Source organism: Schistocerca cancellata, chromosome 3 (genome assembly GCF_023864275.1).
Source record: "Schistocerca cancellata isolate TAMUIC-IGC-003103 chromosome 3, iqSchCanc2.1, whole genome shotgun sequence".
Lineage (NCBI taxonomy): Eukaryota > Metazoa > Arthropoda > Insecta > Orthoptera > Acrididae > Schistocerca > Schistocerca cancellata.
The window spans coordinates 367,742,209-367,765,113 of record NC_064628.1 but is presented as its reverse complement, the minus strand read 5'-3'; positions in this window follow the sequence as shown (position 1 = coordinate 367,765,113).

The following is a 22,905-nucleotide window of genomic DNA, read 5'->3' as shown; positions in this document are numbered from 1 at the left end:
CGTAACTAGATATTATTTGGTGATAATAATTTAGCTTCAGTTTAATGGGCGGAGAAGTTAAAATGCAATCTGCTTTAGTGCGGGAATGCACACATTGGCTTCATTTGAAATGAAGAGTAAATTTGCCTCTGAATTCGAAAATTGTCTTGACTTTCTCTTTATTGTGAGTGAGAGGCTACGTGGTCCATTCTCAGATGCACCTGTTCTCATTTACATGTTACTATGTGTTACAAATTCTTTGGCTTCATCATGAAGGCCCAAAGGTACTGATGGCTGCCGTGTCACCCTTAGCCCACAGGCGTCACTGGAGGGTCATGTAGTCAGCACACCGCTTTCCCGGCCGTATGTCAGTTTCCGAGACTGGAGGCGCTATTTCTCAATCAAGTAGCTCCTCAGTTTGCCTCACAAGGGCTGAGTGCACCCCGCTTGCCAACAGCGTTCGGCAGACCCATCCAAGTGCTAGCACAGTGACAGCGTTTAACTTCGGTGATCTGACGGGAACCGGTGTTACCACTGCGGCAAGGCCGTTGGCTGCTAATGTTCTTAGGCTCAAGTCAAATTCTGCATAAAATTAGAGTTCCACATAAGCGTGGGCAAAAACATTAGTACAGTGTTACCAATCTCACACATGTTTAATATCGTTTAATAATGTTGACAATGCGATTACACCTTGAATTAAGAAACATTTAAAACGAGTCAGTAAAATGAGTCCGTTTCAGAGACCATTGTCTGTCTATGAGCGGTTCAGTTGGACCAGAGGACCCAGTCTGTTCCATGTAAACACAGCCCTCATTATGATGGAGCCACACCGCTTGCACAGTGCCTTGTTAACAACTTGGGTCCATGACTTCGTGGGCTTGCACCTCACTCGGTCTCTGTCATCAGGTCTTGACAACTGAAATTGGAACGCATCTGACGAGGTCACGGTTTTCCAGTCGCCTAGGGTCCAACCGATATGGTCACAAGCCCAAGAGAGGAGCTGCAGACGATGTCGTGCCGTTGACTGCGTGCTACCATATCCCATTAACGCCAAATTTCGCCGCACTGTCCTGACGGATACGTTCTTCGTAGTCTCACATCGATTTTTGCGGTTATTTCGCGAAGAGTTGCTGGTCTATTAGCACTGACAACTCTACACAAACGTCGCTGTTCTCGGTCGATAAGTGAAGGCCATCGGCTGCGTTGTGCGTGGCTGTTATTTGGTATTCTCGGCACAGTCTTGACCAGTGTTTCGGTATATTGAATTCCGTAACGATTTCCGAAGTGGAATGTCCCATGTGTCTAGCTCTTAACTACCATTCCGTGTTCGTAGTCTGTTAATTCTCGGTGTGCGGTCATAATCACGTTGGAAATCTTTTACATGAATCTCTTGACTACAAACGACAGCTCCGCCAACAAACTGACCATTTATACCCTGCACAGCCAATACTACTGCCATCTGTATATGTGTATATGCTACCACATGACCTGTCATTTCGGAGTATGAATGTGTGGATGATTGGAAATGGATGTGTAGTTCTAGAATCAGAATAGCTCCCTTGGTTCTCGTTGTTGATGTGTGGGAACATCTATGAAATTTAGTTTACAAAGCTCGCTTGTGGCGTAAATGGGACAGAGGTAACAGTTTCTTCGGCTCTAGCCTGGTGAGGCAGACCATTCCGAAAATTTCCAACGAACACTTGTTCAAATTTTGAACAGTAAACTAATGGGCGGCTTGAGCAATGGACGCAGGTGGTTTTAGTGTCCATCTGATCAGATATAGTGCATAGCTCCATGGCGTCGTTTCTTGATGACTGGCTATCTTCCATCTCCATTTAGCGATGTTGCTCTAGGTCACATCATCTAGGAAGTTTTAGAAACTTCTGGAGTCAGTTAATTGGGATCTCACAGTGTGATGAGTTATTAGTGCTGCGTTTGAGCATGTTTAGGATAAAACATTTTGGCTGGGTTTTTGGTTAGGAGATCCTCGTAGATGTGGAACATGTCAATTTTTTAAAAACTGAAATAACAATTTTAATAGTACGAATATATACAATACATCATTTTTTAAAGCTGAAGCAACAATACTAATAGTATGAGTATATACAATACATAATTTGTTTCTATTAAAAAATTCGTCAATTGAGTAGAAGGAGTTGGCCACTAGTAAGTCTTTCAGGCTCCTTTTAAACTGATCTTTATTTTTAACGAAATGTTTTATGTCTGCTGGCAAATTAATGAAGATGAGTGTTCCTGAGTAGTGGACCCTTTTTTGAATGAAAGTAAGTGCTTTTAAGTCCTTGTGCAGATCATTTTTGTTCCTGGTATTGTACGTATGAAGTGAGCTGTTTGTTGGAAAAAGAGATATATAATTTAGGACAAATTTCGTTAAGGAGTAAATATACTGAGAGGCAGTAGTTAGTATACCCAGTTCTTTGAAGAGGTTTCTACAGGACGCCCCCCAGGGGCTCAGCATTCATTTGCTGAGTACGGGCTTGGAGACCCCAGGGTCCTGAGCTGGGGACTGGTCAGCGCCGCCAGTCTCCTGTCACCGTAAAACCCGGACATGCTTCACCGACCACCGCATGGCGCGGCGGTGGAATGTTGTGTTCTGTGGGGAATGGCAATCTTGGCTTGACCACCTGGATTGCGAGGAAGGTAAACCTCTATAAAAACCCCTCAATCTTATGGTGTGCTGCGCGCCTATAAGATGCATGGCTGTTGGGGTGGAACAGTCGCAAGCGGGCAACCTCTGGGGCACCTGCCGCACCCCAGTTGTATAAGGCTGCTCGTGGGACCGAGATGGAACCCTCGAACTTTCATTCTTCTCTTGCCAGCGGAAAGGGTGGACCGCTGGTGGGCTCTAACACCCAATCCAACAAGAGGGCTCGTGAAGCCAGTCCTCCTGATTCAGGTAGTAGTAACAGAACGGATGCTGCTTCGCAGAATGTGTTTTTCATAATTAAAAGAAAAGATGGGAGTTTTGAAAAAGTTTCGCCATTTTATATACAGAAGGGCTTAGAAGGTATTGCTGGCACATTAAAATCTGTAAAGCGCTTGCGAAATGGCACCTTGTTGGTTGAAACATCTAGCTTCCAGCAAGTCCAGAACCTTCAGAAGGCACAATTTCTTGGGGAGTTTGCGATAGAGACTGAATTTCACAACACCTTGAACTACAGCAAGGGTGTTGTGACTTGCAGAGATCTCGTTGATGTGGTGTCACCGCCAGACACCACACTTGCTAGGTGGTAGCTTTTAAATCGGCCGCGGTCCGCTAGTATACGGCGGACCCGCGTGTCGCCACTGTCAGTAATTGCAGACCGAGCGCCACCACACGGCAGGTCTAGAGAGACGTACTAGCACTCGTCCCCAGTTGTACAGCCGACGTTGCTAGCCATGGTTCACTGAGAATTACGCTCTCATTTGCCGAGACGATAGTTAGCATAGCCTTCAGCTACATTTGCTACGATCTAGCAAGGCGCCATTACCAGTATAGATATTGAGATTCTATTAATGTATCATCAAGAGCGATGTTCTACAAATGTGGATTAAAGTTAAGTATTCCAGAAGCTACGTACTTTTCTTTATAGCATTCATTACGTATCCTGTTTCAGACCTCACGCCAGCCTGCGTGAGTTTAAGCGCGTGCCTTTCGGCTTCCTCTCATTGTGTATAGGCTGTCTTGTCTAGACACAACATATTTGGCGACGAGTCTACAAAGGGTCTTCTTATTTCATCTTGCTTAATTTACTTGTGTCATGGCTTCGCCGCAATCTCCAGATGTACTGTCCGACTTTTATCGCTTGCAGAGTCAGCAGACGCAGGCGTTATTGGATGCCCTTGGACAGCTTGTCCAGGGTCAACGTGCAATGCAAAACGATGCAGCCGCCGCCGCTTCACCGCTACAGCAGCCACAACACGCAGTTGCACCACCCTTTCGGCCTTTTGAGGAAAAATGGAAAGCTGGACGGAGTGGTCACGCCAATTTGGATTCCATCTCGCCGCCTACAGAATTCAAGGTAACGAGCGGCAGCCTCATCTCCTTTCTTGTGTAGGTGTGTCCACCTACCGTGTGATAGTGAAATTGTTTCCCCGACGCGACGTAGCAACTCTGTCCTACGAAGAAATTTTGTCGGCATTAGATGCATATTTCAAAGAATCAGTCAATGTAGTAGCAAAACGGTATACGTTCTTTCGTACAAAACGTACGGCCGGTCAGACTAATAGGGAGTGGGTTGCAACTTTGCAAGGCCTTACAAGAGATTGTGCTTTTGAGTGTGAATGTGGACTGCCTTATTCAGATACTATGGTGCATGATGCAATTGCACAGAACGTTTCTGATGTTCGCATAAGGGAACAGATTTTGAAACTAGTCAATCCCTCCCTTCAACAAGTGATAGACATACTGGATCGGCAAGACACACTTGACTTTGCTCAGGAGTCATTTGAAACTTCTCCAGCTGTGTGTCACATTAACCGGCCCGCCGGGCGAGCTGCACGGAACTGTAAACAGCCCTCGCGCACGTCCGCGCAACCACGTGTGCTGCGCAAGCACGCAAATGCAATTAAATCATGCCCGCGGTGTGCTACTCGACATTCGCGTGAGAATTGCCCATCACGCCAAGCTATTTGCTTTTTCTGTAATAAGAAAGATCATGTTCCAAGGGTTTGCCAGAAAAAGCTCAAAACGGACACTACCAACCATTCCAGGCCCTTTGCTTCACGCCGGAATTGAACCAATTATACTCAGGCTCGTGAACCTTCGCCCATGGAAATTCATGTAGTTAATGCCACTCCGTCCAGTGCTACTCTCCCTAACAGTGACTGTGTTCGTCCCACGAAAAGTGTGCGTCGACATCGACGGAAATCACGTCAAGTCGCAAGTGATTCTGTACCAGTGTCTGTTCACGTTGCACAAAATAGTCGCTCTTGTCGTCAGCAGGACAATAAACTTTTTGTAGACTTGGAAATTAATGGCAACATGATACCATTCCAGCTCGATACCGGAGCTGCAGTTTCATTGCTCAATAAAGACACGTACAAGCAACTGGGCACACCTCCGTTGCGTGCCGCAAATGTTAAGTTACATGGTTATTCTGGACAGCATATCCCTGTGTTAGGACAGTGCAGTCTTCTTGCAACATACAAGGGACAAACAAAACTTGTGTCATTTTACGTCCTTCGTTCTTCTTCTGCAGTGAACTTGTTTGGTTTAGATTTATTTCAATTGTTTAACTTGTCTATAGTCAATCAGGTCCTATCAGTGAACCAGACTGTGCCTTCAGGCAGTGATTCTCGTCTATGTGAAGAATTTGCAGACATTTTTCCACCAGGCCTTGGTTGCGCTAAGAACTATCAAGCACGTTTGGAACTGAAAGTCAACGCGCAACCGAAATTTTTCAGAGCGCGCAATGTTCCCCACGCATTGCGTGATGAGGTCGCAAAAACATTACACGATTTGGAATCACAAGGTGTAATTGAACGTGTGCAGGCTTCTCTCTGGGCTTCACCCTTAGTAATTTTGCAAAAACCATCCGGAAAATTGAGACTTTGTGTGGACTTCAAGGCAACAGTGAATCCACAACTTGTGACTGCAACTTTTCCTTTACCCCGCCCGGAAGATCTTTTTGACAAACTGTGCCCGGGTAAATATTTTTCGAAGTTGGACCTAGCAGATGCGTACTTGCAAATACCGGTGGACGTAGAGTCCCAGCGCGTATTGGTGGTTAACACGCATCTTGGTTTGTATCGATTCAAACGACTGCCATTCGGGTGTGCATCCGCCCCTGCATTGTTTCAGCAATATTTACAATCTGTTTGTGCGTCGGTCCCTACTGCTGCAAACTATCTGGACGATATTGTGATCTCCGGAAAGACGGAAGAAGAACATTTAGCAAATCTCCGAACATTATTTCAGGTCTTGCGGCAGAATGGTCTTCGCTTGCGGAAGGACAAACGTGTGTTTTTTGATCGTGAGTTGCCATATCTGGGACATGTACTCAATGCCCAAGGCATACATCCCAGTCCAGAGCACCTTCGTGCCATACAAGACTTGCCTTCGCCGCAGAATTTGAAGCAGCTACAGAGTGTGCTGGGTAAAATAAATTATTACCATCGCTATATCCCCCATGCCTCTTCCATTTCAGCTCCGCTTCATCGCTTACGCCGTAAAGGTGTTCCGTTCGTCTGGTCGACGGAATGCGAACGCGCCTTTCGCCAGTTGAAATCGGCGTTGCTTTTTAATACTTGCCTTACGCCATTCGATCCCCAGAAACCCCTTTTGTTGATGGTAGATGCATCGGATTTCGGGATCGGTGCTGTGCTTGCGCACAAAGATGGCTCGCATGATCGCCCTATTGCCTTTGCGTCCAAATAGCTCTCGTCAGCGCAAAGAAATTATTTACAGATAGAGGAAGAAGCTTTGGCTCTCGTGTTTGGTGTTACCAAGTTTCATGATTTCTTGTATGGTCGTCACTTTACCATCATCACAGACCACAAACCTTTGACATCGCTTTTTGATCCGAACAGGCCTGTACCTCCACGTACAGCGCAGAAATTCATTCGCTGGTCTATTTTCCTCTCGCAGTACCGCTACGATATCTTGTATCGGTCCACTGCTAAGCACGGAAACGCCGATGCGTTGTCCCGTTTGCCTGTTGCTGAGGATAGAGCTTTCGATTCTTCCGAACTTGCTTGCATGTTCATTGATGCGGAAACCGATGACGTGGTCGAATCGTTTCCAATTGATTTTCGTAGTGTAGCTGCATCCACAGCAGCTGACCCTGTCCTTGCTACCGTTTTGCGTTTTGTTGCTACGCAATGGCCGTTGTCAAAGTCACAGATCGAGGATCCATTGGTTCGCCGCTTTTTTGCTCACAAGGAGAGACTTTTTGAACGACGTGGTGTTTTGCTGTTGCGTTCTGATAATGATCAGCCCAGGGTCGTGGTCCAACGTTCGTTACAGTCCTCTGTCTTAAAGCTTCTCCACCAAGGACATTGGGGTATAGTGCGAACGAAACAACTTGCTCGTCAGCACTGTACTTGGTTCGGAATCGAGGCTGCGATTACGAATATGTGCTCTTCTTGCATGGCGTGTGCCGAACAACAATCCGCGCCATCGCGGAAATTCTTTGCATGGCCGAAAGCCACTTCCCCTTGGCAACGCTTACACATAGATTTTGCTGGTCCATTCTGGAATGCACGATGGTTGGTTGTGGTCGATTCCTTCAGTAATTTTCCTTTTGTTGTCAAGATGTCTTCCACGACGTCATCTGCCACCATCCAAGCGTTGTCCGCTATCTTTTGCATTGAAGGTCTTCCACAGACTACTGTTCCCGACAATGGCCCACAATTCATGTCCGCAGAATTTCAGTCATTCTGCAAGGCCAATGGTATTCAACATCTGACATCCGCGCCGTTTTCGCTTCACTCAAACGGTGCCGCTGAACGTTTGGTCCGGACTTTCAAGTCACAGATGTTGAAATTGAAAGAGTCACATTCTCGGGAGGACGCGTTATTGCTCTTTTTGTCCTCGTATCGCTCTCAGCCCCGAGATGGTCGCTCGCCGGCTGAGTTGCTCTATGGTCGTCCTCATCGAACCTTGATGTCTTTGCTCCATCCGCCGCATCAGGTTCCTGTGCAGCGGCAGATACTTGTTTTTGCTCCTGGCGACGTTGTATACTATCGCAACTCTCGGGGTTCACGGCGTTGGCTCGCAGGGCGCATTCTTCGCTGCCTCGGCCGCGCTATGTATCTGGTTATGGGGGCCTCTGGTGAGGTGCGTCGGCATCTCAATCAGCTGCGCCTCTGTCGTCGCACGGGTTCTGCCGCTCCCCGTCTGCTTTCAGCGACGGTGCCGTCCGGTCAGCGCCCTGGGGACCCATCTACTGGCTCGCCTCATCCCCAGGTGTTACCGACGATGCCTTCCATTTTGCCCCATGGCGTCGCGCCGCCGCCGCAGCCGCCGCCGGCGCCGCCCGCAGTGGACACGTCGCTGCAACCGCCGGGCGCCTCCCTGGGTCTCGCGCCGCCGATCGCTTCCCGTGACCAGTTGTCCTCCGACATGGAACTCTTGCCCGCTCCGGACCATCTGTCGTCTTCGCCAGTCGGGTGCTCCGCCTCGATGGAGGTCGACCCTTCGGCCCCTACTGACTATCTACGGGCGCATACACCGCGTGTTGGCGTGCACCCTGGACTAGGTTTTCAGGCGTTTCCTAGCTCCCCTCGGACCGAATGGCCGGGTGCGGGTGGCACAGCCTCGCCTGTTGTTAGGCTCCCCACCTCATCGCATACGCCAACATGGGGTCCTCCCCACGGCGGGCGGAAGCATTATAATACAACCGTTCGCCGATTTGCGGGGGAGGAATGTGGTGTCACCGCCAGACACCACACTTGCTAGGTGGTAGCCTTTAAATCGGCCGCGGTCCGCTAGTATACGACGGACCCGCGTGTCGCCACTGTCAGTAATTGCAGACCGAGCGCCACCACACGGCAGGTCTAGAGAGACGTACTAGCACTCGTCCCAAGTTGTACAGCCGACGTTGCTAGCCATGGTTCACTGAGAATTACGCTCTCATTTGCCGAGACGATAGTTAGCATAGCCTTCAGCTACATTTGCTACGACCTAGCAAGACGCCATTACCAGTATAGATATTGAGATTCTATTAATGTATCATCAAGAGCGATGTTCTACAAATGTGGATTAAAGTTAAGTATTCCAGAAGCTACGTACTTTTCTTTATAGCATTCATTACGTATCCTGTTTCAGACCTCACGCCAGCCTGCGTGAGTTTAAGCGCGTGCCTTTCGGCTTCCTCTCATTGTGTCTAGGCTGTCTTGTCTAGACACAACAGTTGACATTCCCCAAGACGAACTGAAGGCTGAATGGTCCCGGGAAGGAATTGTCGACGTGCAACACATTATGAAACGGGTGGATGGTGCTCTCATAAAGACTGACTCATTTATCCTTACATTTAACAGCACCAAATTGCCAGAGCATGTGAAGGCAGGTTTCCTACGTCTCAGTGTACGGCCTTATTACCACAACCCCATGCGGTGTTTTAAATGCCAACACTTTGGACACACTACTCTCGGCTGTAAAGGGGATGCCACTTGCGGGAATTGTGGTAAAGCCGCCCATGAGGGAGTTGGTTGCTCCTTTCCTCCCAAGTGTGTCAACTGCTCTGGGGATCACCCTGTGTGGAGTAGGGAATGCAGAATTTTCCTTGAGGAACGGAAGATCCAGGAACTAAAAACTACAAAACGCATCCCGTATGGTGAGGCGAAGAAAATTTACAAGTCCATGCAGCCGCCCACGTTCGCTGCTTCCTTTTCTTCCGTTCTCAAACAATCAGTCTTGAAAACCGATGCCGCTACACAAACGGAGGTTGCTACTGTTAGCACTAGCACCTGCGCTTGTCAATGTACGTGTGCTGCTGCCGTTCCTGTGACGCCTGCTGCTCCCCCCCGGCCATCTGACCAGGCCGTGGTAGCTGACATCATGGAACTTCCTGCCCCTTCCCGGGTCCAGTCTTGTGCACTGCCCAGCGCTGCTACACCCCCTACTGCTTCTGAGGTTTTGGCTCCAATGCCACCTCAGGCCAGAACATCGAAGCCAAAGACAAAGGTGAAGACTCGCCCACTAAAGGAGACTGCAGTTATACAGTCTCCTGATGTGGATGTCATTCTCTCCGACGTCTCTCTCGACTCCTCTTCTGAGGCGATGGAGGTTGATGTCAGACTGGGGCAATCATCTCGCCCCAAAACTGAGCCTCCACCTGTTGTGGGCTCTCCTCCCCGACAGAGAGTGAGGATGAAGGTACTCCCACCCTGATAGATGGCTCCCATTATACATTGGAACATGAATGGATTCCGGGCACATGTGGAGGAACTGAACCTCCTAGCACGGCAACGCCCCCTGTGCTTGTGTTTACAGGAAACGCATTTAAAACCATCTGATGCTCCTGTACTAAGGGGCTATACGTCATATCGCAAAGATGACCTAACTGGAGAAAGGACCAAAGGCGGAGTTGCTGTGTTTGTCAATAATGACCACCACTCCTCTGGTCTCCCCCTGGATACTGACCTGCAAGCAGTTGCAGTTGAAATTCATTCACCTCGGAGGCTTACCGTTTGCTCCCTTTATTTACCCCCTCTGGATGCAATGACCTTAGACGCTCTCACAGATCTTATCGACCAACTCCCCCGCCCATTTCTCCTCCTGGGAGACTTCAATGGCCATCATGTCCTGTGGGGCTCCACTTCTCTTTGCGCTCGAGGTCGAATTTTGGAGAGCCTCCTAACATCTCAAGTGTTTTGCATCCTCAACACAGGTACTCCGACTCATTTCTCTACTGATACAGGGTCATTCTCAGCCATTGACCTATCTTTCTGCTCTCCAACCCTCACCGGCTCTGTTCACTGGGAGGTCATTGACGACCTTCATTCCAGCGATCACTTCCCTATCCGCATTCATCTCCTGGATGGTGTATACCTGGAGCAACGGCCACCATCGTGGATGATTGGCAGGGCTAACTGGCCACTGTTCACTCGGTTGGCTGTCTTTGACCGCCACAATAACGTACAGGAATGGGTGGATCACATCACGCTTGTGGTCCATCATGCTGCTGACCTGTCCATACCACAGTCTTCTGGCACTCGTAAGCGGCGCTTTGTGCCTTGGTGGACAGAAGAGTGCCGTTCAGCCATCCGGGACAGGCGTGCGGCTCTTCGCCGATTTAAATGCCGCCCAACAGCGGTCAGTCTTACCGCCTTTCGAATCGCGAGAGCTAGGGCACGCCGTGTCATTAAAGAGAGCAAGAGAAGGTCATGGCAGGTGTTCCTGGACTCCATCAACCGTTCCACTTGTTCCACAAAAGTATGGGAAGCCATCCGGAGGATTTCCGGTAAACATAGCCGTTTACCGATAGCTGCTGTCCTGAACCAGGGATGCCTCCAAACAACACCCAGAGCCATTGCTCAGACGCTGGCAGAGCATTTTGCACAAAGTACTGCCACTGCAAATCAGGATCCAGCGTTTCGTCGCTACCGTGCGACTGTTGAAAGAGCGACCTTGGACTTTCGGTCGAACAGTTCTGAGGCCTACAATTCCCCTTTCTCCATGTGGAAACTTGAATCGGCACTTACTGAGACTTCTGACACTGCACCAGGTTACGACCGCATCCGGTACTCCATGCTTCGACATCTGCCAGCGGCGTCAAAGGAAATCCTCCTCGAATGTTTTAATCTCATATGGCAGACAGGAGTGTTCCCCACCTCGTGGAGGGAGGCAATCCTCATCCCTCTCCTCAAACCAGGAAAGGACCGCACATGTCCCGGTAGTTATCGTAGTATCGCCTTGACAAGCTGTGTCGGAAAGACCCTGGAACGGATGGTTAACCGGCGTCTGGTCTGGCTGTTAGAGACCAGACAGCTCCTTAGCCGCTTTCAGTGTGGATTCCGAAAATTTCGGTCCACGGTCGACAACCTGACCCTCCTAGAGGCGGCTATTCAGCAGGCTTTTCTCCGTCAGCATCACTGTATCGGTATCTTCTTTGATATCAGTAAGGCATATGATACTACTTGGAGAGACTGTATTCTTGCACAAATGCATCAATGGGGCTTTCGTGGCCGCCTCCCCATTTTCATTCGGTCTTTCCTGTCTCAGCGGTTTTTTCGGACCCGCGTTGGTAACACACTGTCTGATCGCTTTGAGCAAGAGAACGGTGTCCCCCAGGGCAGTGTTTTAAGTGTTACCCTTTTTGCCATAGCCATCAACAGTATAACGTCTACAGTGAGGAGTCCAGTACAGTGCTCCTTATTTATGGACGACTTTGCTGTTTTCTGTTCCTCCTCCAGTGTTGCAACCGTGAGCCGTCAGTTGCAGCTAACAGTGCGGCGGTTAGAGGAGTGGGCTGCAAGGACGGGTTTTCGGTTTTCTGCCGATAAGTGTGTTTGTGTTCATTTTAATCGTTCTCGTCATCTTTTTACTTTGCCTGCCTTGCATATGGGGGATACTGTCCTACATTTTAGAGACACAGTGCGGTTTCTAGGCCTAATTTTTGACTCCAGGTTGTCATGGCTGCCACACCTACGTGACTTGAAAGCCAGAACGCTGAAGGCACTGAACATTCTCAAGTGCCTCAGCCACAGGTCTTGGGGCGCGGACAGGGCGCGTCTCCTTCAGTTTTATGGAGCTTTTGTGCGTTCACGGCTGGACTATGGCTGCACAGTATATGGGTCAGCGAGGCCATCTTATTTGCGGATCCTTGATGCTGTTCACCATGCTGGGATCCGACTCGCCACGGGTGCTTATCGGACCAGTCCTGTACCCAGCCTCTGTGTTGAGTCTGGCGAACCGCCACTTACCATCCGGCGGCAGCTCCTGCTGGTGCGCCAGGCTTGTAAGTTTCTTGCAGCTCCCAGCTCGCCTGCTCACCGTCTTGTTGCCTATCCACCTCTGGACCGCCTTTTTTCCCGCCGTCCCCGGGGTACGTTGCCATTTGGGATCCGTGTGCAACGTGTACTAGAGTCCCTCAGTGTGGAGTCTGTACAACCCCAAATCCAAGGTTTTAACCGCCTGCCACCCTGGTTACTGAAGAGGCCCAGAGTGATTTTAGATTTATTGCAGTACAAGAGAGATTGCACTCCTGCCACCGTTTTTAATGCAGCATTTTCTGCCATTTTATCTGAGCACCACGACTATATAGCTGTTTTTACGGATGGGTCGAAACAAGGGGATTCTGTTGGTTGCTCAGTTGTTTTTCCATATCGTGTCCTCAAGGTCCGACTGCCTCAGACTTTTACTGTCTTTGATGCAGAATTGTCTGCGATCTTGCGGGCACTGGAGCACATGAGACATTCTTCCTCTTCTAAATTTCTTGTCTGTTCCGATTCACTCAGTGCCCTTCACTCATTGCAAAGTTTGTATCCGGCAGACAAAATTGTCCAGACCATCCAGGATGCCCTCCTCCGACTACAGCGACTGGGGAAGGTTGTAGCTTTTTGCTGGGTTCCGGGGCATGTCGGCATTGCTGGGAATGAAAGGGCAGATCTCGCAGCCAAGGAGGCGTGTCTCGATCCACAAGTATCTCAGTGTGCTATCCCCTTGCACGCACTCACCTCGCTGTTGAGCTCACGGGTCATGCGTCGTGGGAGGATGAGTGGCTGGAAGTGACTGACAATAAGCTCCGTATAGTCAAGCCCACAACGCGTGTGTGGTGTACTTCCTTTCAGCCCCATCGACGGGACGAGGTTCTCCTCACTCGGCTTCGAATAGGCCACAGCCCTATGACGCATGGCTTCCTTCTCCGGCGAGAGGACCCCCCAATGTGTGGTGCTTGTGGCGTCCAGGTCACTGTGCGCCACGTTTTATTGGATTGCGTTTTATTTTCTGACCAGCGGGTAGCGGCTGACTTGCCAGCGGACCTGCCATCTCTTTTAGGCAACACTCGGACGAATGTGGTTAAAGTTTTAAAGTCCTGTGCCCTGTCAAATGTTTTTACAAAGATTTTAGGGAGAGGATTTTAATTTGCTCACTGTGTGACAAGCTCGCCCATATTTTATGTAAGTGGCCAGCCAATAACAATTTCCTGTGACATTTTTGTTGCTATGTTTCCCCTTTCCTTAGGTTTTACTTTCTTATGTAGCATTTTCCTTCTTTTCCTGCTTTCTTTGAGTGTGTGCTTTAGTTTTCTTAGGTCTGTCCACATTCGTTCCTTTTAATGTGTGTCAGGGCGCTGATGACCTAGATGTTCAGCGCCCATAAGCCCCAACACACCACACCACCACATCTACAGGACGTCCGTGAATTTACTCCACAGATAATACGTATTACACACTTTTGGACTCTGAAAACTTTTGCGTGACTTGAAGAGTTACCCCAAAATATTAAATCATATGTCATTAGGGATTGAAAGTAGGCAAAATATGCAAGCTTTTTCATTTTTATGACACCTATGTCTGCTAACACTCGAATTGCAAATACAGATTTGTTAAGGCGTTTCTGCAGTTCTGTGGTGTGCTCCTCCCAACTGAATTCATTGTCAAGTTGTAATCCCAGGAATTTAAGACTGTCAACCTCTTCTATCTGTTATTCCTCATACTTTATGCATATGCTGGGTGGAAACCTCTTACAGGTTCTGAATTGCATATAGTGAGTCCTTTCGAAGTTTAATGTCAGTGAGTTGTCTGTACTTCGAGCGCTCTCTGCCGCCACAATATGGCCAGCGGCAGCATCTCAGCCACACTTGCACTCACAGTCACATTGCCACGTCATACTATGGAAACGCCATCTAGCCGCGGTTCCAACCACATAGTTCGTGCTTCTTCCTTGTGACATCATTATCTGGGCCCTGTCTCTAGTTGCATGATTTGTAATGAGTTTTCGTACATTTGGGGGAATAAAAGTTAAGTAAATCTTCCGTTTGCTGTCTTACTTGTTCGATACTTATTTCTGCTCCTGTCTAACTTTCCTACAACAATAGCTGTCGCACCACTCTGTTCAAATGGTTCAAATGGCTCTGAGCACTATGGGACGAAACGTCTGTGGTCATCAGTCCCCTAGAACTTAGAACTACTTAAACCTAACTAACCTAAGGACATCACACACATCCATGCCCTAGGCAGGATTCGAACCTGCGACCGTAGCAGTCGCGCGGTTCCGGACTGAGCGCCTAGAACCGCTCGACCACCGCGGCCGGCGCACCACTCTGTAGTCAACCTCTCCTTGCCGTTGTGTACAAAGTCGTAGACAATACACACTGTAGGTAATCTTTGCTGTAGTTAAACTGTGTTATCAACGGAGTTACGGAGGTCAGTTCTGCGTGTGAGAAATGTATCAATTTCAACTTAGTTTTTGGAAGGACGACTTGATTTCGTTATCCAGAGAAGTTTGGATTTATCCATTCTGTTCTACAGAACTTCTTGCGCTGAATGAGTGGCTCCAAGCCAAGTTTGAAAGCAACAGCTTGCAGTTTGTAGGAATTATTAAGGTTTTCTTTGATACGGTGAAGTTGCCTTCTAGCAACTTTCTTTCCCACCTGTAGCGAGTGTTTGAGTTTTAGTACATACACAAGGGCACCCATGTCCCATCCTACTGAAAGAACTAAGACAGAGCCGTGCGGGGTAGCCGTGCGGTCTAGGGTGCCTTTCCACGGTTCGCGCGGCTCCCCTCGTCGGAGGTTCAAGCCCTTCCTGGGTCATGGGTGTGTGTTGTAGTTAGTGTAAGTTAGTTTAAGTTAGATTAAGTAGTGTGTAGGCCTAGGGACCGATGACCTTAGCAGTTTAGCCCATAGGAACTTACCACAAATTTCCAAAAGTTTTTCCAACTAAGACAGAAGTGTTTGTTCAGGACCCACCCCGTAAGAAACTGTGTTAATAGGATGACTTTGCTGTGTTAAAAAATAGATAAAATCGAAGAGAGTATATCCCGCGCATAATAAATGGCCTCTTTCATGGAATATATACACACACCAAAAAAAGTTTTGCATCACCTCGGTTCCGAGAGCACCGGAACCTGTACAGAAAATTGGAATAGAAATCAACATAAACATCATTTCCGCCCTTTTTATTGTTCATGAAAACCACACATTGCATGTTGTACCACTATACAGTGAGACCTTAAAAGGTGGTAGTCCAGATTGCTGTACACACCTATACCTCTAAAACCCAGTAGCACGTCCTCTTGCATTGATGCATGCCTGTTTTCGTCGAGGCATACTATCCACAAGTTCATCAATGCACTGTTGGTCCAGATTGTCCCACTCTTCAACGGCGATTCGGCCTAGATCCGTCAGAGTGGTTGGTGGGCCACATTTTCCATAAACAGCCCTTCTCACTCTACCGCAGGCAAGTTCCATGGGGTTCATGTCTGGAGAACATGCTGGGCACTCTAGTCGAGCGATATCGTTATCCTGAAGGAAAAAGAAATGGTTCAAATGGCTCTGAGCACTATGGGACTCAACATCTGAGGTCATCAGTCCCCTAGAACTTAGAACTACTTAAACCTAACTAACCTAAGGACATCACACACATCCATGCCCGAGGCAGGATTCGAACCTCCGACCGTAGTGGTCGCGCGGTTCAAGACTGTAGCGACTAGAACCGCTCGGCCACTCCGGCCGGCCTTATCCTGAAGGAAGTCATTCACAAGATGTGCACGATGGGGGCACGAATTGTCGTCCATGGAGACGAATGCCTCTCCAATATGCTGCCGATATGGTTGCACTATCGGTCGGAGGATGGTATTCACGTATCGTACAGCCGTTATGGCGCCTTTTATGACCACCAGCGGCGTACATCGGCCCCACATAACGCCACCACAAAGCAGCAGGGAATCCCCACCTTGGGGCACTCGCTGAACAGTGTGTCTAAGGCGTTCCAGCCTGACCGGGCTGCCTCCAAACACGTCTCCGACGATTTTCTAGCTGAAGGCATATGCGACACGCATCGGTGAAGAGAACGTGATGCCAATCCTGAGAGGTCCGTACGGCATGTAGTTGGGCCCATCTGTATCGCGCTGCATGGTGTCGTGGTTGCAACGATGGACCTCTCACTGGACGTCGGGAGTGAAGTTGCCCATCTTGCAGCGTGACTGCAAGGAAAGTATTATTCAATATGGTGGTGTTGCTGTCAGCGTTCCTTCGAGCCATAATCCGTAGGTAGCGGTCATCCACTCCAGTATTAGCCCTTGGGCGGCCTGAGTGAGGCATGTCACCGACAGTTTGTGTCTCTCTCTATCTCCTCCATGTCCGAAGAACATCGCTTTGGTTCACTCCGAGACGCCTGGACACTTCCCTTGCTGAGAGCCCTTCCTGGCACAAAGTAACAACGCGGACGCGATCGAACCGCGGTATTGTCGGTCTAAGCGTGGTTGAACTACAGACTCACGAGCCGTGTACCTCCTTCCTGGTGCAATGACCGGAACTGATCGGCTGTGGGACCCTCTCCGTCTCATAGGCGCTGCCCATGCATGCTTGTTTACATCTTTGGGCGGGTTTAGTGACATCTCTGAATAGTCAATGGGACTGTGTCTGTGATACAGTATCCATAGTCAACGTCTATCATCAGGAGTTCTGGGAACTGGGGTGATGCCAAGCTTTTTTTGATGTGCGTAGTTCGTTAATGTTTTCCTCCAAATACATTCCATCATCACCTTCCACCATCTACGTTTAACGACAATAGCTGTTCTGCTTGAGAAATTTCTTTTTAAATGATGACTGAAATTCATTCCCTGATCAGTTGTGCTGAAGTCGCTTAGTTAGACTGTGTTACGCGTCACCGATAAATCACTTTGCCATATTCCATTAAATTCTCTTAATGACTTCAGACAGCACTGAACTCAGTGGAACTCTTCATAAGAATCACAGAGCTTTCTTACGTTCATTGCATATGGCGAAAGATGCCTTCTATACATTAATAAAATCAAAATTAAGATCCAGAAAGTAATCAGACGGTAGATATCATCATTGTGTAAAATAAATACACTCTAAGAAAAAAAGGAGAAGAAGTAAAGAAACTGTCAACCACGAAGGAGTTATCCGAATGGGACGAAATTGGTAGATGGTAGATGTGATGTATGTCTGCAGCACGGAAACAAACGATTACATTTTCAGAAAAATTTGATTATTTTTTCATGAGAAAAATCTTCATAAATTGAGCAAGTCAGTAACGCATTGGTACACCTCTGCCATTTTGCATGCAGTTTTTCTGCTTGGCACTGATTGATAGAGATGTTGGATGTCCAGCTCAGAGATATCGTATCAAATTATGCCCAGTTGACGCGTTAGCTCGAAAATCCCGGCCTGGTTGGAGGGCTCGGCCCATAATACTCCAAACATTCTCAATTGCGGAAAGATCCGATGAACTTGCTGGCCAAGGTCGAGTTTGGCATGCAAGAAGACAAGCAGTAGTACCGTGTGCGGGTGGTCACTATTTTCTGAAATGTAAGCTGAGGATGGCCTGCCACGAAGGGCAACAAAACGGAACGTAGAATAACGTCGATGTACCGCTGTGTTGTAAGGGTGTCCCAGATGAAAACCAAAGGGATTCTTCTACGGAAAGAAATGGCACTCCAGACGATCCTGTTTGTCGGACTGTACTGCGGTAGCCAGTCAGTTTGGTATTCCACCTCTCTCCTTGACATTTCCAGACCCACCCCACCTGGTCACTGGTACTCAGTTTGAAGCAGAACTTATCACTGAAGAGAATTCTACTCGAGTCAATGAGACTGACTTCGTGCGTGCCAAACCCTACCTCTGCCTACAGGGTCGCAGGACGTCTCCCCAACTGAGCTCGTTTGGAGCATTATTGGGAGGGCCTTCCTACCAGCTCGGGATTTTGACGATCTAACGAGCCCATTGGAAAGAATTTGACAGGATATCCCTCAGGAGGACATTCAACAACTCTATCAGTTGCTTTCGAGTTACTGGATTGCTCAATTTGTGAAGCGCTTTCTCTTGAGTAAGTCATCCTATTTTTCTGAAGTTTTAATCATTTGTTTGTCTGTAGATGTCTATTACATCTACTGATTTGCGTCTCATTCGGATAATTCCTTCGCTGTGCGTCTTTTTTTTTTTTAAACAATTATGGTGTATTGTACAAGAACAAGGACATGTTTTAATTGTGTATGTCACACTTCACTTTCGTCGCACATTTTTGACACCAAAAATAAAGTAAAATCTGGGGTAAAATTTTGTTCTAAAAGGCCCCGAAAGACAATAAAATAATGTTGTATGCTACATGGGATAGTCGAACATCGATTAAGAATAATTATATTGTTTTTGTCAAGATGTAATACTGTTAATAACAGTCACTAAAAGCAACAGTAACTGTTATGTGTAATATGTGTAATACACGTCATATGTATAACCTAGTTCTTGGAAGTTGTTATGTACTAATAATAGATAAGGGAAAGCCTGAAAGTACTGTTACGTAAACTAATGAAGTATCACGGCGGATGTGTTATGGATTCATCAAGGATTAACACACTAGTGTCGCAAAAATGGAGGTATCGTAGTTGGTGACCAGCGTAGACAAGTACTTACCATATTACACACGCCATCTTCCATACCAAGGATGTCTAATAAAATGCGCCCTGTCCTCTACGCTCTTTCACCAGACAACATCATAGTCAAATAAGATAACGTACCCATGTTATGAATGTTGTGTATCTACCTCTTCATCTACATGACTACTCTGCAATTCACATTTAAGTGCTTGGCAGAGGGTTCGTCGAACCACAATCATACTATCTCTCTACCATTCCACTCCCGAACAGCGCGCGGGAAAAACGAACACCTAAACCTTTCTGTTCGAGCTCTGATTTCTCTTATTTTATTTTGATGATCATTCCTACCTATGTAGGCTGGGCTCAACAAAATATTTTCGCATTCGGAAGAGAAAGTTGGTGACTGAAATTTCGTAAATAGATCTCGCCGCGACGAAAAACGTCTTTGCTGTAATGACTTCCATCCCAATTCGCGTATCATATCTGCCACACTTTCTCCCCTACTACGTGATAATACAAAACGAGCTGCCCTTTTTTGCACCCTTTCGATGTTCTCCGTCAATCCCACCTGGTAAGGATCCCACACCGCGCAGCAATATTCTAACAGAGGACGAACGAGTGTAGTGTAAGCTGTCTCTTTAGTGGGCTTGTTGCATCTTCTAAGTGTCATGCCAATGAAACGCAACCTTTGGCTCGCCTTCCCCTTAATATTATCTATGTGGTCTTTCCAACTGAAGTTGTTCGTAATTTTAACACCCAGATACTTAGTTTAATTGACAGCCTTGAGAATTGTACTATTTATCGAGTAATCGAATTCCAACGGATTTCTTTTGGAACTCATGTGGATCACCTCACACGTTTCGTTATTTAACGTCAACTGTCACCTGCCACACCATAGAGCAATCTTTTCTAAATCGCTTTGCAACTGATACTGGTCTTCGGATGACCTTACTAGACGGTAAATTACAGCATCATCGGAAGGCGTCGTCGTTGAGAGGCTGTGGGAGAAAACAAGCTGCTATAGTGTAACGACGCAAGTTTTGTATGAATGATTTTCTTTTAACATATGACCATGTGCAAACTTCATCACTTATGTCAGTTACAACACACTTCAAAATTATTTAAATTCTTTTTAAATTGTCTCTGAATGGTTCTTGCCAATTTAGATGTCGTTTTTGTTTCTTCTCAGAAATTATATTAATGCAAGTTATCTGATTTAACAAATATTAGAACCACATTGAATAAACTTTCCATATCCAAACTCGCGATGAACGTTGTCAAAATTAATAATGAATTGATTCACATAATTCTTCATAAATAAATTCTCGGAACACGTATTTGAACTTTAGCAGTATCCACTAGTTTATTATCTTCCTACATATAGACGTGAACCTGAGCCTTGACAAGATAGGACTACCTATTTACAACATGATTAAACTTTCTATGACACCATTGTTGTAGAAAATTACAAAATCTTATATTTTTAGTTTTTAGAAGCACGACGCAACAACTCGGTTTCAGGATCTTCTGTTGCTCTCTGGCTGTCGACCCGCGACATATAGTGGCCAGCAATTTTCTCTCTGGCCCCGGCAGTGAATATGCTGTCTCCGTTCGTTGCGCCGCCCTCTCCGTACATGAAACATAAAAAATAAATGCAAAACTTTAGATAATTCACAACAATTAGAAAGATTACAAAAATACATAAACAAATCACTAAATTAAATTTATATTCACCTGCAAACTGGGCTGACACTGGTGGATGGGTGACGCTTCAGTTTCGCGTCCTACTACAATGCCTTAGACAGCGTTTCTAGTGGGTGTAATGTAGAAAAATGTAAGTTACCACAGATGAGTAAGGAAAACAATCCTGTAATGTTCGAATAGAGCATTAGCAGTATGCTTCTTGACACAGCCACGTCGATTAAATACCTAGGCGTAACGTTGCAAAGCGATTTTAAATGGAACGAGCACATATAAACGTCAGTAGAGAAGGTGAATGGTCGACTTCGGTTAATCGGGAAAATTTTAGGAAAGAGTCTCAGCTGTGAAGGGGACCGCTCATAAAACACTAACGTTACCCATTCTTGAGTAATGCTGGACTGTTTAGGATCCCCACCAGGTCGGATTAAAAGAAGACACCGAAGCAATTCAGAAGCGAGCCGCTAGATTTGTTACTGGTAGATTCGACCAACCCGCAAGTATTACGGAGATTCTTTGTGAACTCGAGTGGTAATGCCTGGAGTGGAGGCGACGTGCCACCAACGTAATATTCCGTAGGGACTACAAGATAAGATGAGATAAGTTAGGACTCCTGCAGAGGCATATAGACAATCCTTTTTTTCCTCACTCCATTTGCGAAAGGAATAGCAAAGGAAATGTCTGGAAGTAGTACATGGTACCCTCCGCCATACGGTGTACTCCATTAAATTTCGGGCATGCAGCCGCGCAAATAAAATTTCTTCTACTGATATTTCGGCCGCGTATCGTCCGGCCATCTTCAGAGCGAGTCACAAGACTGATGACAAGGTGCCAAGCGGCCTTATATGCTCCACCGCGGCGGTACTGCGCATGCGGGTCACAGATGCTGCGCCGCCTGTGGCGAAAGCGTACGGACGTTCGATGTGCTTATCGATGTTTGATCGGCGGCGATGACACGGTGACGACTTCTCTGCAATTTAATTAGTCCAAGAGCCGGATTCCATGCTTTGTCCAAATTGAAACCTTTATCTCTGTTTATTAAATTGTTGGCTAATCGAATTTCTATGGCTTCCTTGAATACAGAATCCCAAAAAGAAGAGGTGGATGTTAAAATCTTCACATCACTGTAATTCATGGAATGACCCGTATCAATACAGTGTTCGGCCACAGCTGACTTGTCTGGTTGTAATAGGCGTGTGTATCTTCGGTGCTCCACGCACCTTTCATGAACGGTGCGTGTTGTTTGACCTATGTATGACTGCTCACAATTTCCGCAAGGAATCTGGTACACACCCGCCTTACGAAGCAATAAATCGTCCTTTACAGAGCCGAGTAAAGCCGCAATCTTCGTGGGGGGCCGAAAGATCACCTTAACACAGTGTTTCTCTAGAATACGGCCTATCTTTGAAGAAAGAGCACCCACATAAGGCAGAAACGCCCTAGATCTGAAGAAATTACTATCTTCTTCCGCATCGTATACCTTCTTTTAGGTTTTACATCGAATGCTCTACGAATTTGTTGCGGAGAATATCCATTCGATTTAAAAATACTCTTGAGGTATGTTAGCTCTCCTTGTAAATTGTCTTCATCGGATACACAGTGCGCCCGATGCACTAAGGTCTTAAGGACACCCATGCTCTGAGAAGGGTGATGGCAGCTACTGGCATGAAGGTATAGATTTGTATGCGTTGGTTTCCGATGTACGGCATGTCCTAATGTGCCATCACTTTTACGGCGAACGACAACATCCAACCTAAAAAGAAGGTATACGATGCGGAAGAAGATAGTAATTTCTTCAGATCTAGGGCGTTTCTGCCTTATGTGGGTGCTCTTTCTTCAAAGATAGGCCGTATTCTAGAGAAACACTGTGTTAAGGTGATCTTTCGGCCCCCCACGAAGATTGCGGCTTTACTCGGCTCTGTAAAGGACGATTTATTGCTTCGTAAGGCGGGTGTGTACCAGATTCCTTGCGGAAATTGTGAGCAGTCATACATAGGTCAAACAACACGCACCGTTCATGAAAGGTGCGTGGAGCACCGAAGATACACACGCCTATTACAACCAGACAAGTCAGCTGTGGCCGAACACTGTATTGATACGGGTCATTCCATGAATTACAGTGATGTGAAGATTTTAACATCCACCTCTTCTTTTTGGGATTCTGTATTCAAGGAAGCCATAGAAATTCGATTAGCCAACAATTTAATAAACAGAGATAAAGG